Genomic DNA, 24,293 nt, shown 5'->3' on the forward strand with positions numbered 1-24,293 from the left:
CAAAGTTCTTTGAAAATAAGCCTCCAGCATAACAAAAATAAATTCTATATAAAAGCACAATATATATAAATTAACAATAATTTGGACACAAACTCCCAGCATCCAGCAAATACAGTGCAAATGAAGACCATGAGCTGCTAAATACCATTACAATAAACCCTTGAACTGGTTAAAAAAGAGAGATTAAAATCACGACCAGTATAATCATCAGTCACATGTAGTCTCAAATTTGTCAGCCTATCTTAGGCATTTATGATAAGGCTGCTCCTGATACAAGACATGTACTCTAAGACCTCCCAGCTTAATCAAAGTCACTTTTACAAAATACTCTTTACATTACTTCTATTGCTATTAGATCCAAAGCCCTTGGCTCTGAACACCAGCCTTTTACAAAGGGAGTATTATAAACAGGAATGTATTATTTTATTAACTAAGTGTCTCAGAGAAATACAGAATGTTTTGTGGGGCATTGGATGATTCCTTCACTCTTGGTAAATTCTTGACAGTCCCATGGTGATTCACACACCTGCAAAAGGCTGTTGATACATGTCTGACTCAGTAGCACTTTCTGCTATTCCAATGATGCCACAACGTATTGCCAAGAGGCAACTGGCAAGTTTCCTGACAATACAATGTCGCTGAGGAAACGCTAACAACGTGCCTCGTTTAGTCAACCGCCTTTCAGTTTATTTACATTTCCAATGAGTGGAAAAAAGTCCGACGTTTTGGTGTGCATGAAAGTGTTCTTGTTCTTACATGGCTGCTGATTGAGTTTGCTGTGCTGTTTGACCCTTTGTACTCTTTCATACACTCAAGCCCTGTTTCTGACCCCAACACACAGACTACTTTTGGCCTGTCATAGGTCCCAGGAGATGTTTTCTGTAAAGTCTTAAGAAATTTAGGCAAGCCATTTTAGGGGATATTTTTTCAGTAAATTTATAACAAGTATACTGGATGGTAGATATTTCAAACCACTTCCCAGCGGGACCAGGCTTTCCACTGGTGTTCTGCACAGCAGCATGAAAAAATCCTTCTTTAACCCACCACTTTGGCTGAGGAGCAGCAGAGGAAGTACTTTAAAACCCCCTGCTGTTGGTATGCTCCCACTCCACAGGAGTAACTATCCAGTGGATTCATGACAGAATAGATCCATCAATGCAGCTGTCCCTACACACCACCACCACCAGATACCCTTAATTTCCAGGCACACCTCTGCCAGCTCTGCCCACACGGGTTTGGCTGGGCTATACAGCAGGGTAACAAGACTAGGTGTCTTGACGTGTTCAATATATCTAGATGCACAGGAAAAGATTCAATGTTGTCCTGTTCAATTACTGACAAAGCCATGACGTGATTCCCTTGCAGAAAGTGTTATAACAATCTTGCAAATTAGAAAACTCTGACTTGTACAAGTCACATGCTAAACGGCAGTTATCTACATTGCTCTTGTAAGAGAAAATGATACAAGGGACTGTATTACTTTTTAGCAAAAAGTAATACATAACACATAGGTTAGTGAGCATTTGAATACATAGCAAGGTCATCTTCGAATTCAGCTTCAGCAACTTGTTAGTAGAAGGGTACAGAAAGCTGCTTAAGTATGACCAGCAAATATACCCTATAAACCTCCAGCATATGGAAACTTCAGTGCAACATTGATTCTTCATTGCCAGGAGTATGTTCAGTCAGGTTCACAGGAACAAGAAGTTCCTGTTATTTAACTGCTTCATTATAATTTTGGTGGCCTTTGTCATTTTTATTTTTACCCAGAATCTGCCATTTATTCACATAAGAAAAGAAAGTGGGCCATATAAAACACAGTCTTTGATCCTCATTTCTAGTTACAGAATAATAATTACATGCATCCTGAAATGCCTTACAGCTACTCATACGTACACGTAGTAGCAATGAAACACAGCCCTCTCTTGACTCAGGGGACAGCAGCCAGTGCACAGTAATATGGGGAGGGAAGAGTTTTTGCCATTGATCCTGAAGGAAACAGTACCTTGAATCGGGTTGCTTTTTGTTTGTTTGAAATCACTGAAAAACCCATGCACAATAAACTATTAGGATTCCAATATAACCCAGTGATAGCCTATGACAATTGGATTGCAGTAACTATTATGGAAGAGAATGTTTGGTTTGTATTAAAACAAAGGAGGTTTCTGTTTGAAGGATACCCTGCAACATAAACACACATATCTTAACTCCATTACCAAGCTATGAGACAGAGCAATCCTGTGGATAGGGCAAGAACTGAGGGCTGGGAGACCCAAGTTCTAATCCTGACTTTGCCATTCATAATTGCATGACTGTGGGCAAGTTACTTAACTTTTTATGCCTGAAATGGAGAGGATACTTGCCTTGGTAATCATCGACACATGAAAAGTGTTAGAAGTATTATTGAACAAAACAATTATACCAGCCACACAGCTGTGTATTCATCAGGCACATTACTATATATTCAATGTGCCTATAGCATCATCGCCCAGAGGCCCAAATCAGTGCTCTTACAACCACATAATTAGAGCCCTACCAAATTCACGGTCCATTTTGGTCAATTTCATGGTCATCCGATTTTGAAAATCGTAAATTTCATTATTTCAGCTATTTAAACCTGAAATTTCGCAGTGTTTTAATTTTTGGGATCTGACCCATAGAGGAATTCTAGACCATCTCTGAAGGTAGCACAGAAGTAAGGGTGGAAATACTGTGACTCCCCTAAACTAACCTTGCGACACCTCCCCCCGCCCACAACTCCCTTTTGGGTCAGGGCCCCCAATTTGAGAAACACTGGTCTCTCCCATGAAATCTGTATAGTTTAGAGTAAAAGCACACAAAAGACCAGATTTCATGGTCTGTGACCCGTTTTCATGTCCGTGAATTTGGTAGGGCCCTACACACGAGAGAGAGTCTATATTCTGAAGAGCGTTCTTTCCAATTTAAGGCAATGCAACAGGTGGGCTTAGTAAGGCCAGGTCTACACAGCAAACTTATCTCAGTATAACTACATCGTTCAGGCATGTGAAAAATTCATGCCTCGGAGCGATGCAGTTATATCAGCACAACTCCTAGTGCAGACAGAAGCCCTCCCGCTGGCATAGCAGAATCTTTACTAACGCATGACAGAGGTGAAGCTGCAGCTTTTTAAGTATATTCCCGCCCAAAAAGAAGGGAGCTAGAAGAAAAGCCACAGCAATAGGAACCTGTGGCTATGTACACAAGTTAACTGCACAGTTTGCAGTTTTGAGTTAATTTTTTTAAAGGTGTAAACAAACAAAAATATTAATCCTAACAGTAATACTGACTTGCCACATGTATCTAACCAGTACCAGTTGTTTATTGTCTATAATTCTACTGTGATACATATGGTAACACCGCTATTATTTTCCATTTACATTCCATATGTTCCAAAAACATAGGAAACATGCCCCTCTCCAAATGTTTTGGGAAGTACCTCTTTTGGAACTCTTCAATGACAGAGAAGTACAAGTTCGCATATGGAACTTTAACAATGAACTTCCAAACTGATCAAGAAATTAACCACAATGACCCAGTAAGCATGGGGGGAAGCTCTTCTCTTTTAGCTAAGGCAACAAGAGACTGAAAATTAACTAAGAACTGCCGCAAGTGCTAAACCAGATCAAAGACCTTCACAGCATTTTATCAATCAGAAGAGTCTATTTTTGTATTTTATTTACAGATAAAAGGCCCTGATCCTGTAATATACTCCCCAGTGATTTCAGTGGGTCTCTGCATAAGCAGAGGTTTCTGTCTATGCACAGCTCACTGCAGAATCAGGGCCACAGTTTCATATTTTCATTTATACCTCAGGTATGTTAAACCACTTACATTTTAAATTTCAATAAAGGAAGTTTACTGCTCAAATTCAACAAAACAACTGATAACAATATAGGCAACCCAAATAAAATTTCAATCAAAAAGCCACTCACCTGAATTATAAGGTTCAACAGCTCAGCCTTTTATGTTACGTAATAGAAAATGTGTCCAATATTTTGAAATATCAGTTTTAGTGTACACGGCACAGTCAAGTTTAAGTTGTGCCACTTTTTTAAAAAAAAATTGAATACTTAGGATAATACTAAAAAAATGTGAAACTCACCATGAACTTTCACTGGCTTGTGACTGAAAATTTGTTTTTTTAAACAATTTAACTTTGAAGTTAAATTCCATCTGAATACAGTCCACCAACATAAGTCATAACTTGCACAGGCAGCTGCCTGGATCTGCAAAACATTGCGTAAAGGATTCTTACATTCAATAGATGAGTGCTTGTAATGTCTTTACATCAATTCCCCACATATTTCAAAGTCAGCGTACAGCAAATTGTTCACCTACTTAAAGCTCCATTCTTCGCAGTTAGAAAGAAGATAAGCAATATAGCTGAAGATGGAGTTCAAAATACAGATATATTCCTAATAAATCCCCAATCACACAGAGACTTGCATGCGTGCTTAGTTTGGCCACATCAAGTCAATGAGCGCAAAGTTAAGCAGTTCATAAGTCTTCACAGGTTTGGATCTAAAACCTACAAAAATATCCAAACTTGATACAGATTTTAACACTTTCCTGAAAAAAAAGATTCCTACAATATGGTTACTAAGCAGTAAGATCAATAAATTCAAGTATGATAAAGATTTAGTATCTTCAGTATCACTTGTATGCACAGGAAAAGCTAGAATGGTGAATTTTTAAACGTATGTTGCTACATATCTCCCATTAAGAACCCTACTGAATTGTTTTGAAATACTCAAAATGTTTCCTCTTTTTTCCCCATTTCGAACAGTAAAATGTATGTATCAGTGAACACTAGATTTCAGGGTTTCATGGAGGTATTACTTACAAATTACTCTATTTTTGAAAATATATTAAGCTGAGGATGAATGTGCACTTCCTGATTTTAATAGATTATGATCCGATTTGACTAACAGGCAAAAATACAAGCTTATCAGCTGTAATATCCTGTCAACCTACCAAATAATCATCTTGAATCTTTGTAGCTTTTATCTTTTTTAAAAAACAGATCCTTTGTTTCTTTCATTAATATTTACTGTCCACCACTTATAATCCCTAGAAGAAATACTCAGTTTTTGAAACTATACTACAGTTGAGATGTTTAAAGAACTTTCCTGAAGAACTTTAGTAATGACTGGGCACCTTCTCAAGGAAGGTGGGGAGGATAGTAAAGCTAGTTTAGATCAACGAGAGTCCAGTCCTCATGTGACTTCAAATGGGACTAGTCACTAAGGGTCAGATTCTAATATCTTAACCCATGTTAAAAAGTGTACCACACTGAAGTCAATGGAACAATTCATGAAGTAAGGTGCAACTGAGAGAGTACAGGTATCAAAATCTTGTTCTAAATAATAGTAGCAGTATTAAGCATTATGCGCAGAAGTAAAGGTGTGCTCAATCAGACCCATAAACTGGGATTTTCAGAAGAAGCCTCAAGGAATTGCACCTACCACCTAAAATCTCCTCTGAAAATCCTAACCATTGCATCTCTACTCATGTTCTCTCCCTTGGATCCACATCCCCATGTGGATAGAAAAATAACCCACCTTTGGAAAACCTTGCTCCTTGTCAACCCAGAATGAAGCATCAGGGTTGTGTCAGGTGTTACGTCTCCACAATAACCAAACCATTTTCAATACTAGTTAAGGAGAGCCAGAAAATACCCACCGCTGGTATGCGGTACTTCTCATTCATAGGGCCCTTCATTTTCAGTTTTAATTTTATTTAATTTTTCCCAGGGATTTATCAGTGTTTATTACCACCACAACAAAAACATGTAAAAAATCAGTGCAAAAAACTATTAATAATTTTTCTGGGTCAATATCAGGATTTATTTTGGTGGACGGAAAGATGCAGGGGAAGGGGAGTATTCAGTAGATTAATGCTCTGAATTCTGTTCATCAATGTGGCTTGTGGCAGAACTAAATCAGAACTCAAAACACAATGCCACCTCTGAGTTTAATAAAACAATCTCTCTCTAATCCCAAATAAAACTTTTCATTTGACCAAACAGTTTAATGTTGCAGACATCGAACTATTAGCCTATAAATATTTACATGTAATAATTGGGTCACACCATTTGTAGCGCATACACTCAACTTCATCCTTTTCTCCTTTTTTTTTAAAACTTTTGAATACTTTCTTGTGTTCTGAAACGTATTCTGACATAGATTTTCATTTTCTTCCCATTTTAGTATGTCAAATCTTTAAACTGTTATCTGCTTACAGCTTGAAAAGTGTACATGGTGGGCGTGAGATTCATCAGTATGTTCAGATGCACACACGCTTCAGAGCTTGCGTGCGTGCCTGTTTGTTTATTGTGTGAATCTTCTAGACCAGAGGTGAGCAAACTACGGCCCGTGGGACCATCCTGCCCGGCCCGAGTCCTGGCCCAAGAGTCTTGCCCCTGGCCCCTCCCCTGCTGTTCCCCCTCCCACGTAGCCACGCAGCCACATGAGCAGCGGGGCTGTGAGCTCCTGCTGCTCTGAGCAGCATGGTAAGGGGGCAGCAGCGGCGCATGCAGCGGTGGGGTGGGGGGGTTGGGTAGGAGGTCCCGGGGGGCAGTCAGGGGACAGGGAGCAGGGGCGGTTAGGGGTGGGGTGGTCCCAGGGGGCAGTCAGGTGACAGGGAGCGGTTGGATGGGGCAGAGGTTCTGGGGCAGTCAGGGGTCGGGGAACAGGAGGGGTTGGATAGGGCGTGGGAATCCTGGGGGGAGGCGGTTTGGGGCAGGGGTTCTGAGGAAGACAGACAATCAAGGTGCAGGAAGTGGGAGGGGCGAATGGGGGGGGGCAGGCTGTTTTGGGAGGCACAGCCTTCCCTACCCGGCCCTCCATAGAGTTTCGCACCCGATGCGGCCTTCTGGACAAAAAGTTAGCCCATCCCTGTTCTAGATTAATACATAGCCTTACTTCAACAGGCAGCTTTGCATATACACACAGACTAATGTGTTATCATAATACATATATCTCGGGCCTTACCAAATGCATGATCCATTTTGGTCAATTTCACAGTCCTAGAATTTTAAAAATTGTAAATTTCATGATTTTAGCTCTTTAAAACTGAAGTTTCACAGTGTTGTAATTGTCGGGGTCCTGACCCATAAAGGAGTGGTGGGGGAGGGCGGGGTCACAAGGTTATTGTCGGGGGGATTGCGGTCCGGCTACCCTTACTTCTGAGCAGCTGCTGGCGGCGCCGCTGCCTTCAGAGCTGGAGAGCGGCAGCTGCTGACCAAGAGCCCAGCTCTGAAGGTAGAGCTGCCAGCAGCACCGCAGAAGTAAGGCTGGCCTGGTGTGGAGTTGCCACCCTTACTTCTGTGCTGCTGCCTGCAGAACTGGGCTCTCAGTCAGCAGCCACCGCTCTCGGGCCACCCAGCTCTGAAGGCAGCAGTGCAGAAGTAAGGGTGGCAATACTGAAACCCCCCCTAAAATAACCTTGTGACCCCCTGCAACTCCCTTTTGGGTCAGGAGCCCCAATTTGAGAAATACTGATCTTCCTCGTGAAATCTGTATAGCATAGGGTAAAAGCACACAGAAGACCAGATTTCATGGGCGGGGCGGGGGGGGGGGGGAGAACGACACAGATTTCACAGTCCGTGATGCATTTTTCGATGGCCGTGAATTTGGTAAGGCCCTACGCTATCTCATGCAATGTATTGTGATTTCCTAATAAAACAAGTATTTTTATATATTTGAATGATACAAAAGTAGAGTGAAAAACAAAACCCAGGAATTTTTATTTTAAAAAATTGGTTTAATCTGCAAACGCAGGGGCTTACTTATATACTACTGTCACTTCTTAATCAGTCTACGTGCTTGTGCAGCACAGACAGCCCTTGATATTCTGAAGAGCAAATGACAAGAAAAGAAACCTGTTTCTCCAGTATCGGTTTATTTATAATTTTATATCCCTCCCCAGCGACAGGTACCTGGACACCTATAATCAATAAAACAATCTTTTTAAAAATAAAATCAGAGTAAAAACACAAGCATTTAATCTAAAACCACCACAACAGACTTTCAACATAAAAGTTCCCTAGGTGCTCAGTGAAGTCTCACATTCATTATATATTTATATATATTATATACTTTATATATAAATCCAAAACCCCAAAGCAAGCAAACATTCGCAACTACAAAATGGACTGGATAGCTTTCTAAAAGAAATGTTGCAGTTCAGCCAGGAGTATGCAACTGACAAAGGAATCACTGAGTGATATTCCATGGCCTGTGTTATACAGGTCAGACTAGATGATCATAATAGTCCTTTCTGGCCTTAAAATCTATTATATTATTCCTAAATCAAAGATATAACTCAAGAAATAAATCTGTAGCCAGGCAGAGTGGGAAACCCCAGGATTTTCTGTAATTCCCAAAGATATAGTGTCTTTTTTGATAAATGTATAACTCCCAGTCACACAAACATATGTATTAAATGGAGACACTGCTATCTGTTTTCTATTTAGGCTAGCATCTAAATTAATTATCTCCAAATTATCACCTGGTCTTTCACTTAGCACACGCCATATGGGTATCAATATGTCCATAATTCAGTCCCTAAGTATCTTTCTTGTTTTCTATTAATCCCATTGTCATTAACTTCACTAGAAACTAGGGCTGTCAAGTGATTAAAAAAACTCAATCATGCGATTAATTGTGCGATTAAAAAATTGTGCACTTAATCATGCTGTTAAACAATAATAGAATACCATTTATATAAATATTTTTGGATGTTCTCCACATTTTCTAATATCTTGATTTAATTACAACACAGAATACAAAGCGTACAGTGCTCGCTATTTGTTATTACAAATACTTGCATTGTAAAAAAGAAACAGTATTTCAATTCACTTAATACAAGTACTGTAGTGCAATCTCTTTATCATGGAAGTTGAACTTACAAATGTAGAATTATGTACAACAAATAACTGCATTCAAAAATAAAACAATGTAAAACTTTAGAGCCTACAAGTCCTCTCAGCCCTATTTCATGTTCAGCCAATCGCTCAGACAAACAAGTTTGTTTACATTTGCAGGAGATAATGCTGCCCACTTCTTGTTTACAACGTCACCTGAAAGTGAGAACAGGTGTTCACATGGCACCGTTTTTACTGGTGTTGCAAGATATTTATGTGCCAGATGTGCTAAAGATTCATATGTCCAGTCATGCTTCAACCACCATTCCAGAGGACATTCGTCCATGCTGATGATAGGTTCTGCTCGATGACGATCCAAAGCAGTGCGACCGATGCATCTCCATTTTCATCATCTGAGTCAGCTGCCACCAGCAGAAGGTTGATTTTCTTTTTTGGTGGTTCGGTTTTCATCTTTCCCGCATCGGAGTGTTGCTCTTTTAAGACTTCTGAAAGCATGCTCGACACCTCATCCATCTCAGATTTGGAAGGCACTTCAGATTCTTAAACCTTGGTTCGAGTGCTGTAGCTATCTTTAGAAATCTCACATTGGTACCTTTTTTGCATTTTGTCAAATCTGCAGTGAAAGCGTTCTTAAAACTAACAACATGCTGGGTCATCATCTGAGACCGCTATAACATGAAATATATGGCAGAATGCGAGTAAAACAGAGCAGGAGCTATACAATTCTCCCCCAAGGAGTTCAGTAACAATTTAATTAACGCTTTTTTTTTTTTAAATGATTATCATCAGCATGGAAGCATGTCCTCTGGAATGGTGGCCAAAACATGAAGGGGCATATGAATGTTTATCATATCTGGCACTTACATACCTTGCAATGCTGGATACAAAAGTGCCATGCAAATGTCTGTTCTCACTGTCAGGTGACAATGTAAATAAGATGAAGGCAGCATTATCTCCTGTAAATGTAACCAGACTTGTTTGTCTTAGCGATTGGCTGCACAGGAAGTAGGACTGAGTGGACTTGTAGGCTCTGAAGTTTTACATTGTTTTGTTTTTGAGTGCAGTTATGTAAAAAAAAAAATCTACATTTGTAAGTTGCGCTTTCATGGCAAAGAAATTGCACTACAGTACTTGTATGAGATGAATTGAAAAATACTATTTCTTTTGTTTATCATTTTACAGTGCAAATATTTGTAATAAGAATATAAAGTGAGCACTGTACACTTTGTATTCTGCATTGTAATTGAAATCAATGTATTTGAAAATGTTGTAAAACATCCAAAATATTTAATAAATGTCAATTGGTATTCTATTGTTTAATAGTGCAATTAAAACTGGAAATAATCATGATTACTTTTTTTGGTTAATCACGTGAGTTAACTGCGATTAATAAACAGCCCTATTAGGAACAATTTTAAAAATGCAATGGCTGTTTTACAAGAATGCCCACGGATCCTGATTTCTGTTCTCAGTAGCCTCTGGCATGCTACATGACATACAGTGGAAGTCAACATGAACCTACTATGCCCAGACAGTGGCATTCTGGATATCACTGTTATTTTCCATTCTGAGTACAATGGAAAATTGCAGTATCACACATGGTGATTGTTGGCCCCTGTTGACTTTAATGGCAATCATTGCAAAGTAAATATCTTCAAAACCTAACCATTTGTGTCACCACACACACAAAGTGTAATCCATCATGGGTTTTAACAGCAGACATCATACCAATCTAATCTTATGATTAAAGGAGATGGAAAGAGCAAATAAAAAGTTGATAAGCCAATACTCTTAAATAAATAAAAAGTTCATAAGCCAATACTCTTAGACCAGGATGCCTTAAATAAAAGGCATTTTGATTTAGGTCATAATTTAAGCCTCTTAGAAAGTTTCTTTTCTCTTTCTCAGTATTTGTTATTAAAACATAAATAAGAATATTACGATATTGTCAGTGTCTACCTATCTTCAAAAGATATTTTATCATAATAGCTGTAGGTCTTCTAAATTTGTATTTCGGTGCTGGCCTTAAGTGCATATCCCCTCTTTAGAGTATACTTCCGTATTTTGAACTACAGAACAGGGTATTAAGACTGCTAGTCTGTGTGTGTACACACAATAAAACCTTTGGTTATTTCTCTTTCTAATCAATTATCTTCAAAATGCTTGCTCATCTTCCAGTGTCCCTGTTACAGGAAAAAACAGTGTTTTGTCTTGTAGCAAATCATAATCAGAAAACACTGTCTAAATGTTTTTAGTATTTACATCTCACTGAAAAACAGCAGATTTTTCCTTACTGAGCCAAATTCAAATATCGTAGTTAGTATTTATTTTAAAACAGTTCAAAATTGCTTTCAAATGTATTTTCCAATTGTCAGCACTCCTGTTGACCAAGTCCTGGCTTCTTCAATAGATTCTAAATTACTTCCAAAGACCATAAAGTTGTAAAGAGACCTACTTATGAAATAAACATTAGGCTTCATAGATTTTGGAGAGATCCCTGTCTTCAGTATTAACTATATGACAATATGCCATTACAAAATGTTGTACTTGATTTATCTCAAACAAATAAAAAGTACCAATAATAGAGTCTGATTGCCCTGGTAAACATTTTGGAATGTTTTTAGCCAGTTATTAAGCTGAAGTCACATAAGTCTCCATAGTGTAAAACTTTCCCACTGAAATTAGAAGTGAATCACAGATGTATGATTCTTTTGGCCTACCAAACATTGACCAATCTCTTGAGAAACGTTTGCAAGTTTTCTCTCTGATTTCCTAATACCTCTTTCAGTGATGTGTCAAGCCACATTATGTGGAAATATTAGAAAAAGGCACCCAAACACTCCACTACTGTTAAGACAGCTTCCTGGCTTCATGTTGTTCTGCTGTGCAAAACACAAGGCCAGTAAGTTATGTTTTCAATCATCTGGCCCATGTAATCAAGGAACAATCATCAACCCCTGAGTTTACCAGATTTCCTCACATCTACAAAAGCAGGACATTTTTATTATCAGAAGCTGCTATAGCTTGTAAAAATGTAATTAGTGGTATCTCCCCTCAAGACAACTGCTTTTAATGGAAAATCATTTATACCTTAAATGAGTCAACATTAACTAAGGCCCTGATCCTGTCAAGATTTACACAGCTGTTTAGCTTCACACACTGCAAGCAGTTTCAATAGAACTACTCACAATACAATCAAGTTAAGCACACGTGTAAGTCTTTGCAGAAAGTAGTCTGTAGAACTTCCTGCCATAGATTTCAATATCTCCATTCGGTTAACATAAACCTCTTACAAACACACATTGATCAGGACCAAAAGGTTCTGTATCTTCAGTGTTTTATTAGAACTTCCTGACCCAAGTAAGATTTACCAGCTAAACCATAACTTCCACTCTCAGATGCTGAGATAATATTGTTTGTCTGCTGCTGTCCTCTTCTACAAAGAAAGGCCCATCCATCACTGATTATGGATTGAGAATTTCTAACACAGAAAATATTTAAACACACAGGACAACTTCTGCTCTCCAGTATGCACATAAAACTCTCACTGACTTCAATGGGAGTTGTGCATGCATATTGGAACGTATGATCTGGCTCACTCCATTTTTCTGTTCTCAATCATGCTTCACCACATAATTTTGTCACAATTGGTTTTACTATAATTTGCTAACATCAAGTGCATCAACTTCAGAAACAGGTTCTGGCAAGTCTTACATCATCTCTATTCAGATTCCTTGGGTGCAGTTTGTCTGCTATTTGTCATATGGTGAGACATCCTGACTCACTAACTTCCATGTGTGCCTGGGTTACTGTAAAGCTATAAGTTGTTTTAAAATATTTTATATTTCGGTCATTACCGCTTTTAGAACTTTGTATGAAATTCAAAGGGATTCTGACCTAGGTCAGCTCAAAGTCTCATTTCTAAAGCCTTGATCCTACAAACACTTACACACTTGCTTACCTTTACTCCCACTGAGGGACTACTCAGCATAGTAAAATTAAGCCTGGGTGTGTTTGGAGAACCCGGGCCCAGAACTGGAGGACTTGTCTTCAACTCTTGGGGAACAGGAGAATGGAAGAGACTAGAGGGATACACACACAACTGTCGCAAACTGAACTTGCTTTAGGAAGAGGCTGGCTTTCAGTCCAGTTAGCAACTCGCCCTATTACCCAAAAGTAACTTCTATTCCCCAGGATGAGTTTTAGAGAAGATATTGCACCAGGGAGGGGGGCAGGTAAAGCGGAGGAAACACACAGCTCCGAGCGCCGCTTAGCTGGCAGAGGATAAAAAAGACCCTTTCGCCTTCCCTTTCAGCGGCTCCAGCCGGCGGTGCTACAAACCCCTTCCCAGGGGCTGGCCCAACGGAGCGATCAGTGGCCAGGAGCCGGCTTGTGGACCAGCAGCGGGGTGCTGTGAAAGGGCAGGTCCCCCGGGGCAGCTCCAGGGGCTCGGGGCAGGGGTCGGCTGCCCGCGGCGGCGCGGAGCCAGGCGCTTGAGGACGCGAGGGTCGCTGGCTGCTCCGGAGCCTGCCCTTCGCTCCCGCGCCCACGAAAGCTGCGGGGCGCTGCCGCCCGGCGAGCCCGCGGCGGGCTGCGCTGCACTGCCTGGGGACCCGGGGGCCCCTTCCCGCCGGCCACTCACCTGCAGCGGGTCGCGCCTCCCGTCTGGCTCCTGGGCGAGCCGGGGCGGAAAGGCGCCGCGCGCTCCCTGCCCCCTAGCGGCGCCGCCGCCAGCCAGGTGAGCGCGGCGCGGGCCGGGCCGGGCCGGGCCGGGCCGGGCGGAGGGGCTCGCCCCCGGGGCGGGGCCGGAGCCGGAGCCGGAGCCGGAGGGGGCCGCTGGGAGGCGGACGCCCGGTGCCGTGCGAAGAGCAGCGGGCGTCCCGGGGGCTGGAGGGGCGGGGGGAACGGGTGGAGCCGGCAGGGGTGCGGGGCACGGCGGCAGCCCCAGGGGCGGGCTGGGGGCCTGCTAAGGGGGGAGACTGAAGTCCCTGGAGCCGCCTCCTTCGAGGCATCGCTCCTAGCAACCTCGGGCTCACCGCCCGGGCTCAGATCCCGGGGCCAGCTTGTCCCGTGCCCCCGGGCCGGCACCAGATGCTTCAGCCAGTGCCAGCCGCAGGGAAGCCAGCAGCGCGACGTTGACGAATGGCCTGCCCGCCGCGGGGGTGCCCGCCCGGCCCCAGCTGGCTGCGGGAGACGCTGGTTTGTGGGTAGAGATTTCTCTGGCTCACCCTGGCTGTGCACCGCCGGGCTCTCTCCCCCTCCCCCGCATTGCCTTGTTCTCCCTGCCAGTGGCCTGCCCTGGAAGCCGGCTACATTCTTGGTCTGAGGCGGCGATGCCGGGTTGCCAGGCATTCCGCAGGCTGGCTGTGAAAGAGCCATTCCTTCTTCGGCTCCGTGCGGCTTTGCAGTTACACCCGCTGACCTTTGTTCACGGGGGATGGAGCGAACAGGGCCACCCAATTCATCGCCTCCTTGCCATTCTCTTTCCCGTATGCCTTTATCGTATCTTCCTTTTATTAGCTGCCTTCTGAACCTAAACAATCCCATGCCTTTTCACATGTCGTTTTTCCAGGCTTCGAATCGCGTCTGTGGCTCCTCTTTGAATCCCCTCTGGTTCTGCTGTATCCTTTTTGACATAGGGTTACCAGAATTGAGCACAGTGTTCCCTGGATTTATATGGGGTATTCTATTTCAGCATTATTTACTGTCCTATTCCTTATGCATCCCAACGCTTTGTTTTCTGTTTTGATTTGCTTCACTTCTAAAAACACATAAAAGGAGAAGTGCCTTCATGCTGTTTTGTGTCTCTCCCCCCCCCCCCCTCCAGAGTGTATTAAACACAGGCTCCTTTATCTACAGACCTTTGCAACCTGCTCTCACTCTCCTGTTTCTGCAAACTCTTCTACTGGGGCTGATAAGATATATAATTTCATCAACTTGGGCTTCTCAAAAACTCCTTTGTTATTACAGAAGTCAGCTGGCTCAGGAAACATGTCCAAAGTCACAGAAAGTAGAGGTGGAAACAGTAACACAGCCCCTTTCTAGTGATATCCAGCTGAGGGTCTCAAGGCATTTTACCAATAAATTAGATGATACCCTTGGGAAAACACTGAATATTTTGTTCTCCCCTTTTACAGCTGGGAAAACAAAGGGCTGTCCAGGGCTGGGCACATTCACTCCCACTGAATACAGGGTCACACCCTGAAAGCACAGAGACTTTACAGCCAATGTTTTCAAAACTGGCCACTGATTGTGCGTGCCCAGACTCCATGGTGCTTACTTTTTCAGCAGTGCTAAGCACCCACAGCTCCCATTGGTTTCAGCTGGAGGAAGATGCACAGTGACTTTGAAATAAGCTCAGGTAGAATAATTAACTTTAGAGAGGAGTGAAAATGCTGCCCTCAGAGATTTGCTCGAGTCCACACAGTGAGTCTGTGTGGGAGCGGGGAACAGAACCCTGAAAAAGGACATATTCATTTGATCCCTTACCAATTTAATGTTGCTCCACAAACTGTAAATGTTTCTGCATTTCTTTTAAATTAACACACTCCCTGCACCTGGACATCATAGCAGTCCAGGGAAGATTCCCAAAGGAAAGGTATGTATTTTACCGTGAAAATAAAAAAGGGGACTGGGCCCCAGGAAGTGCCGTGTGATTGCAAAATAACAAATGTGACTCTTTATATACCACCTTCCTCTGTATAGTCTGGGGGTATTGGGCTTGCAAAAGTGACAGGAAGGTTACTGTTCATGTTAGCCTCTGGGGCCCTTTTGCAGGGTGATCAGATGTCCTGATATTAAGGGGCTTTGTCTTAGAAAGGCAACTATAACCCACCAAAAAAAAAAAGTGTCCAGATTTTTCATACTTTTTATCTGGTCACCCTACCCTTGTGCAACGCAATGCTTCCTGACTTTTGAAGGATCATAGAAATAAACCTTTCTAAATTGGGCTTTTTATTTCTTTTCATGATTTTTTTTCAATTTTTTTGAAACAATATTGATTTACAGGGACTCTTCATTTTGTCTTGCATTGGGCTAATCATGGTGCCTGTGCTTTACGAGTAATAAAATAATAGTTATACTGTGTTGTTAATCTCCAGTATAAGGCCTGATCCAAAGCCCATTGAAATCAATGGGCCACCTCCCTGGAAACCAACAGGCAGCCAGTGCAAACCATTGATGCGCTGACATGTGCTCTGTAAAATATACCTCCTGTCAAGTGACTGCCACATTCTGCAGCAGCTTTGAATTGATTTAAGGAGTAGCCCTGTTTGGAGCATATTGTAGCAACCTAAACTTGAAGTGACAGAGCATGAATGGCTCTAGTGAGGTCAGCATTGGAGAGAAAGGGTTACAACACCTGATTAGATGCAGAAGGAAAAAAGCAGCTCTAGTAACTACTGCTATGCAATAGACTTCAATCTGCTATTAGACAAACTCGGTGCCTAAAATGCAAACTCAACTGACTAATTGTGGGCAGATATTCTTGCTAAGAGAGAGTGACAATCTTTGCCACGTCCCCTATTTGCTTCTCTTAATCTACCATCACCTCAGTCTTTGGACTGAGCCTCAGCCAGTATGGTCTTGCCAGTCCCCAGTTTCCTCCGGACATTCGAGAATGGTGTTCAAATGCACTCTTTGAATCAGACAAAATGAAGAAATAGAGCAAGTATAATCAGTATATTGAAAGCACTTTAAACCATGCCTCCTCACTAACCATTCTAGTAGTTCCATATATAAACTTTGACGAGGAGGCGTGAAAGGTGGAACCCTTCATAAGACTCTCATGATGGGAGCCATCCATGTGGAATAGCAATTTAGCTAAACCTATCCTCTGGGATCTCTCTAAGAGATTAGAACAAGTCACCAGGGTGGGTTGTGATGAAATCAGAGCCTGCTTTTCTATTTTAGTGGCCAGAGGAGTGCTTGTTCATTCACAAGGCTCTTATGCAAGTGTCCAGTCAGTGGGCACTATTTTGGTGTTCCAGTGGATTTTGCAGCCCTAATTAGCTAGACTTTGGACATCTGGTAACTGACTCAGAGCAAGGCTGGCTCTGCCATACTGGGAGTCTTTCCACTGATTTTGCTGGGCATTGGATCAGACCCTTAAGGGGCATACAGAGTAGCAAAATATTAGCTATCTCAAAATGTTTACGAGTCAGGAGTGATTGCTCTCAGACTGTGAAAAGTGGATACTTGTGAGTTTGCCTAAGGCTGCAGAAAAGGTATAGACAACGCCCCCCCCCCCACCAGAGATAAGAAGAAAACCACAAAACACAGTGGGACTTGTTAAACCATAAAAACAACAAGGAGTCTGGTGGCACCTTAAAGACTAACAGATTTATTTGAGCATAAGCTTTTGTGGGTTAAAACTCCACTTCTTAAAAATTTTTCACCCACGAAAGCTTATTCTCAAATAAATCTGTTAGCCGTGTTGTTTTTGTGGATACAAAGTAACACGGCTAACAGATTTATTTGAGAATAAGCTTTCGTGGGTGAAAAATTTTTAAGAAGTGGAGTTTTAACCCACAAAAGCTTATGCTCAAATAAATCTGTTAGTCTTTAAGGTGCCACCGGACTCCTTGTTGTTTTTGTGGATACAAAGTAACACGGCTACCCCCTGATACTTGCAAAACTATGTTAGTAAGGTAAAACTGTACTTTTGGTGCATAAGGTATCTTCTGTTTATGCTTCCCACGCTGCAGAAGTTGGGCTTCTCAGTAGTGCATTCTTGAAAAGTACACTTAATGTTAGCCAGCAGATAAAAGTACTGTAGGCCAGTATCATGTATCTGAGCTTATCATCAAAAGTATGAATCTGCTAATACAGAACTCACATACCACACACACAACATTTTGGCTGAATTCTCTGAGTCTCATTGAAGAGTTGGTGGGCAAATAAAGAGCCAGGGATTTTCTGAGGCTGCCCAATGATTAAAACATTTCTGGAATTAAATTAGTCGTGGAAAGAAATTATGATCCACTTTTACCTATTTAGGGGAATATTTAAAAGGATATAGAGGAGAAAGAGTGATTGTGTGGCGTAAGCACAGGAGTGGGCATTAATAAGCTTAGTTATATTCCCAGCTCTTCTACAGTTTTCATATGCAAGCTGAAGTAAGTCACTTAACCTTGCTGTATCTTGCTTCCCCATTTTTAAAATGAGATTAATTATACTTCCATACATCATGTCGAAAAAGCATTAGAAAAAGATTAAAACCTTCAGCCAGAAGGAGCTATATAAGTGCACAGTATTATTCAATAACAACGAAAAATATCCATTTTATAGTCTCCCGGTCACTGCAAGGGAAAAATAAAATCTCACAGTGAAGACGTTGTTAAAAAGAACTCCTTTCTTTTACTGAAACTTGGATTAGATTACAAGATTAAAGAAATGCAGGAAATGGAAAGTATACTGCTGTGCTGAGATCATAAGTGGCCTTATTTCAGAACAGATGGACTTCATTTACCACTTTAACAAAATTCTGAGGCGCTTGAGAGTGGACAGACTATTCAGTACCATATATACATATATATAAATACTGTCTTCATACACCATCGTAAACTCAGCTCTAAATGCCAATGCAATCAATATAGTGTTGTCTTTGGGTAGTTCTATCATTGGTACTAAACCATTTTACAAACAAAAACTATATATACACATAACTGTTGAGTGTGGCTACTACTAGTTTCCGTAAGAAAGTGTGCTAGCCAGACAGATCTGACAAATATAAAAGAGGAAATGCTAAACATGGAGTCATGCTAGTTAATATGCAAACGCCATTTCATTGTAGATGTTACTCTGAGATTGTCCCCTCATGCATTTTTTTCTACTTGTTTATTGTTGCTGACTTATCTTCCAGGCAAAGGTCACTATACTTGACATACATTTAGGGCTTGATTTTCAAATGGCAACATTCTGCCAATTTTAGTGGTTGGCACCTCATGCGATGAGTAGTGTTACCAGATTTGCTCATTACTTTGGGGTACGCTCATGTCAAGGTTCCTCCCCCACTCTGAACTCTAGGTACAGAGTGGGGACCTGCATGAAAACCTCCTAAGCTTACTTTTACCAGCTTAGGTTAAAACTTCCCCAAGGTACAAATTAATTTTATCCTTTGTCCTTGGAATATCCACTGCCACCACCAAACTCTAACTGGGTTTACTGGGAAACGTAGTTTGGACACGTCTTTCCCCCCAAAATCCTCCCAACCCTTGCACTCCACTTCCTGGGAAAGGTTTGGTAAAAATCCTCACCAATTTGCATAGGTGACCACAGACCCAAACCCTTGGATCTGAGAACAATGAAAAAGCATTCAGTTTTCTTACAAGAAGACTTTTAATAGAAATAGAAGTAAAGGAATCACCTCTGTAAAATCAGGATGGTAGATACCTTACAGGGTAATTAGATTCAAAACATAGAGAATCCCTCTAGGCGAAACCTTAAGTTACAAAAAAGACACACAGACAGAAATAGTCATTCTATTCAGCACAGTTCTTTTCTCAGCCATTTAAAGAAATCATAATCTAACGCATACCTAGCTAGATTACTTACTAAAAGTTCTAAGACTCCATTCTTGGTCTATCTCTGGCAAAAGCAGCGTACCGACAGACACAGACCCTTTGTTTTTCTCCCTCCTCCCAGCTTTTGAAAGTATCTTGTCTCCTCATTGGTCATTTTGGTCAGGTGCCAGCGAAGTTACCTTTAGCTTCTTAACCCTTTACAGGTGAGAGGATTTTTCCTCTGGCCAGGAGGGATTTTAAAGGGGTTTTCCCTTCTCTTTATATTTATGACAGTTCATTTAGTAGGGTTACTCTTCGGGAGGGGCGGGTATCTGTAATTCTATCAGTCAGTGTACTGCTTGTGTCACTTGTGTTTTCATACTGAGTTCTACTTCTCCCTTCTGCAAGGTCCCTCCCAATGGAGCTCTCCTGCAGGATTTAGGTTCCCCAGGGCTGGAGTCCTCCAGCCCCAGAATCAGATGAACACACACACACACACCAGGGGTGAAAGTAACTCCGAAGACTTACCAGTACAGGCCCGGCTCCGGCCCCGGGAAGTGTTGGGGCCTTGGGCAGAAGGGGCAGGGCTGCGGGGAGTGAGCGACCCCCAGCCAGCCCTTCCACGCTGCCTGGCCTGCGCCGCCCGGGGCTCCAGCAGCGATTTAAAGGTCTGGGGCTCCAGCCACTGCCTCAGTAGCAACAGCGGTGTCCAGAGCCCTGGGCCCTTTTAAATCGCTGGCCCCCGGGGAAGCTGCTCCCTTTGCCCCTCCCATCCCCCCGGCCACCAACGGCGCAAAAGGACCCTGCTTTAAGGAGCCTGTTTAAAGCGCTGCCATGGCAGCACTTTAACGTTGCTGCCCCTTTTGCCTCCCCCATTGGCGGCCCTGCCAGTAGGGTCTGTACCTGCGGGGCCACCAACGGGTGGGGCAGGGGACAGCACTTTAATGTGGGTTGCGTACGGTCCGTACCGGCTCACTTTCACCCCTGACACACACACATATTAACAGAGCATGTCTGAGCAGACCGGGTCAATCAGCACTTTCAAGCTGCCACCCTTACATGCCCCTGGACTCAGCAGGCTGGGTCGAGCAGCATTTCCAAGCTGCCACCCTCCTATGCCACAAGCTCAGCACGTCCCTGTCCCCACTTTCACCGTACATTTGTTCTGGTAGTAACCCACTGCATGAGCAAACCCCACAGGATTTTTGGCCGCTACAGGGATCTTTAGCTTAGGTAAGAGGAGCATTGCTGCAGAGCAAATGGGGAAGCCAGAGAGAGGGAGGGAGAGAAGCAACCAGCTTAACCATAAAAATTATTTATTGTGTGTGTCGTTATTGACGTAATTATGACGTTATTGACGTAATTATTGACGTTATTATGACGTAATTATTGATGTAATTATGGTGTGACGTTATTGACATGAACCGTATAGATCATTGTTGCAACCAAGGTCCTGTAGTGGCACCAAATCTTGTATAAAGGGGTCAGATTAGGTGTCTAAGACAAGGTTATGGTTTGCTGGTTATGATTATGCTATCTGTATGCATGTATCATTTTTGTATTTAAAGTTGTAGGTATTGGCTCTGTACTGTCTGTATTTCAAACTTGTGCTATGCTTCTGAGTGACACCCCAGACAATTTGGTATCAGCACTGCCTAGCCTGCTTGATGGCCCATTCAGGACCATCAGCTATACAACTGACCCATTGAGAGAAGGCAGATACACCTTGTAACTCAGCAAGGCATGCAGGGACATGCTTATGGACAAAACTCTAAGGTTTTTCTGTGCCATGTGCTGGATAGCTTGTCTTTGAGACAAAGAAAGCAGAGGCCACATGGCAAGAGACTAGATAAGCTATTACCAGCAGGACAGTGGGGTGGGAGGAGGTATTGTTTCATATTCTCTGTGTATATATAAAGCCTGCTGCAGTTTCCACGATATGCATCTGATGAAGTGAGCTGTAGCTCACGAAAGCTTATGCTCAAATAAATTGGTTAGTCTCTAAGGTGCCACAAGTACTCCTTTTCTTTTTGCGAATACAGACTAACACAGCTGCTACTCTGAAACCTATAAAAGGCTGCTGCATCTCATCCATCTTGTCTTCAATCCTGCTTCTGACCTCTAAAGGAACCTTGCTACAAAGTGAAGCTCTGAACAAAAAATGGAATGACCCATCCCAGCTGTGGATGTACTCCAGAGACTTGATTTGAACCTGCAGTTTATTCCATCACTGCTACAAGCGTGAACCAAGAACTTTGCCATTACTGTATGTAATTGATTCTATTTAACCAATTCTAGCTCTCATCTAATCCTTTCTCTTTTATGAATAAACCTTTAGATTTTAAAGGATTGGCAACAGCGTGATTTGTGGGTAAGATCTGACTTGTATATTGGCCTAGGTCTGGGGCTTGGTCCTTTGGGATCGGAAGAACCTTTTTTCTTTTACTGGGGTATTGGTTTTCATAACCATTCATCTCCATAACAAGTCGCACTGGTGATGATACTGGGAAACTAGAGTGTCTAAGGAAGTACTTGTATTACTTATGGTTAGCCGGTAGGCTAAAACCAAAGTCCCCTCTGTCTGGCTGGTTTGGTGTGCCTTAGAAGTGGAGAAACCCCAGCCTTGGGCTGTAACTGCCCTGCTCTAAGCAATTTGTCCGGATACTCTCAGAAGCGTCCCACCAAAGGCAGCATCGTTACACCAGGTAATAGCCATACAAGGAGAGCCAAACAAACAAAACAATTACAATATTAAATCTAGCTTAAATTTGATTACAAAAGTCAGGTTTAGAAAACTACACCTGATCACAGAAGTCAAGGTTAGAAAGCTATACCTAGAGTAGGAAAAAAAACACAGAGTTGGGTTCTCACCACTATAGCGGAGGGTCTGGTGTGCTGGAGACAGGCAGAGCCCCCAGCATCATCAGTCAGGAGAAGATGAAGTCCCAATCGAATTGATGCAGATTTTGGATCCAGGCATCAGAACACTTAGTTGAGTTTGGGTAGGTAGGGAAACAACAGTGGTTCAAGAGAGAACACTAGATGTGTTTATGGGTAAATTGATGTCTCAAGGGAGTATACCAAAGTTGTTTTGTTCAGACTAGACTAAAGGAACTGATCATTCCTGGCTACGGGCGGTCTTCATTTGAGGGAGCTCACAATACAGTTAGGCAGCTTCAGTATTTTGAATACCAATAAAGGATTTATTACTAGAATTGGTCTGAAAACTACTGAGCTGGAGCAAAGATCCCCCATCATGCAGTGCTTCCCTGCTTTTCTGGTCCCAGAGTTCCGTGTGGTTCTTGCCTTGGAATCTCTGTTCTCCATTCTGTATGCTAATGGAGATGCCTCCCTCTCCCATTTTCAATGCAAATGAGGCTAGGGGAGCTGTCTTAATCCTGTCACCCTTATCCGGAGGGTTTAGGTGTGTCTCCCACTGCCTTTTCATTGCTTTTTGTAAGTCTTTCTTCTGATCGGTTTTGGTCCAAGCAGAGGTGGAGGGGCCTTCGTGAGTCAGACATGCTGGATACTGCACCCTGGTTCCCCAAGAACACAGAGCTGACAGGTAACAGTAGTCCTGTTGAACTCAGCATAAGGGACTACCCCCCATGAATCAGAGTGGCGGAATCTAGCCTTTAGTTTGCATAGGAAAAGCATTCCACCCCCAACAGCCGTATAAATGTGTAACTGTATTTCAGTGTGCAAAGTGCAGTTGTTGGCCCTAGGTGTTTATTTTAAAAACCAGGCCCTTAGTCACCAGAACTCATCGGAAATTACATGGGCCAAATTTTGGATAGAGTGGTGTGTGTGTGTTTTTAATTTGCCTCTGTGAACAAAGTTTTTAATTTGCCTCTGTGAACAAAGTTATTATTGGCAAGGTTTGTTTCTCTAAGCAAGTATCTTAAAAATTTACAACTTTACAATAATTAAATCAGAGTGCATATGGAAGAGATAAACAAATTTAATGTTCATGTTTTCAGAGTTCATTAAAAGCAACTGTAACTAACTTATGATTTTTAAAATTAGAATTCCTTTAAAAATGCTTTTTGAAATTGCTACATTTAATGTAATACACTAATAAAATAAAATTATCAAACACCAGCAAGTTTTACTTTTTAAAATTCAGACTAGGTTTCTTGTGATGCTGTTTTATTCCAAATGCAAATTATGTCACTTAAAAAATGTAAGAATGAAAAAATACAGAAAGTCTCCGTTTTACAGACATTTCTGTTCAAATTTAAACTGATGGAATGCCAAACACCAAAGATTAAAACATGAAAGAGACAAAGGTCCATAACTTAAAAAGCAGCTGAAATGGAAAAATATATTAATCATCAAAAGTCAAAAGGAAACCTCTACTCCTACTAAATCACCGTGGGTTCAGTTTGCCTTCAGAACAGGCACAGCTCTGGTATTGACTTCAGTAAAAGTAATCAGTGCTTATCTGAGAGGAGAATTTGGTCCCAACAAGTCCACTTCCACATTATTTTAGTTGCACACTTGTTTGTATGCAGATTTTATTTAAAGTGCTTCCCCTAGATTATTCTGATGGCTCTACAAACAGATCTATACAGGAGTTTGAAAAGGGCTGCTGTGCAAACAAACATGGGCAATGTTCTTCGATTGCAAACTGCTCTGCTGCAGCACTTCGTTGGCACAGCAGGAACAGGGTTGCAATTTCTGAGAACATGTTTTCAGATCCAAGGAGGGGATTTGAAAATGCATTGTGCATTGAAATATTTTGCATGTGGGGGTGGTTATTATTAAATAAGTACAATAATGTGCTCTTAAATTGCACAATGCATTTTCAAGACATCTCTTTGTAGTGTTCATCTGAAGTCATGCAGCATCACAGCAGAACATGCTAGGAAAGATGTGTCCTA

At 42.0% G+C, this 24,293-nt stretch overlaps 1 protein-coding gene and 1 long non-coding RNA gene across 3 annotated transcripts in view; one reads left to right on the plus strand and one right to left on the minus strand.

The window, feature by feature from the left end:
- ADCY7 (adenylate cyclase 7) overlaps positions 1–13,631 on the minus strand; it is a 119,055-nt gene extending 105,424 nt beyond the window's left edge. For both annotated transcript variants that reach the window (XM_073307661.1, XM_073307659.1), the window contains exon 1: positions 13,551–13,631. The gene's annotated coding sequence lies outside the window, so the exon portion shown is untranslated. The remainder of the gene's footprint in view (positions 1–13,550) is intronic.
- Positions 13,566–21,705, plus strand: LOC140896227 (uncharacterized). Its single transcript, XR_012154470.1, has 3 exons — positions 13,566–13,646; positions 14,481–14,589; positions 21,453–21,705. It is a non-coding gene; the product is annotated as an uncharacterized lncRNA (long non-coding RNA).
- The last annotated feature ends 2,588 nt before the right edge of the window (positions 21,706–24,293 follow it).

This window comes from Lepidochelys kempii, chromosome 12 (assembly GCF_965140265.1).
Source record: "Lepidochelys kempii isolate rLepKem1 chromosome 12, rLepKem1.hap2, whole genome shotgun sequence".
NCBI classification, from domain to species: Eukaryota; Metazoa; Chordata; order Testudines; family Cheloniidae; genus Lepidochelys; species Lepidochelys kempii.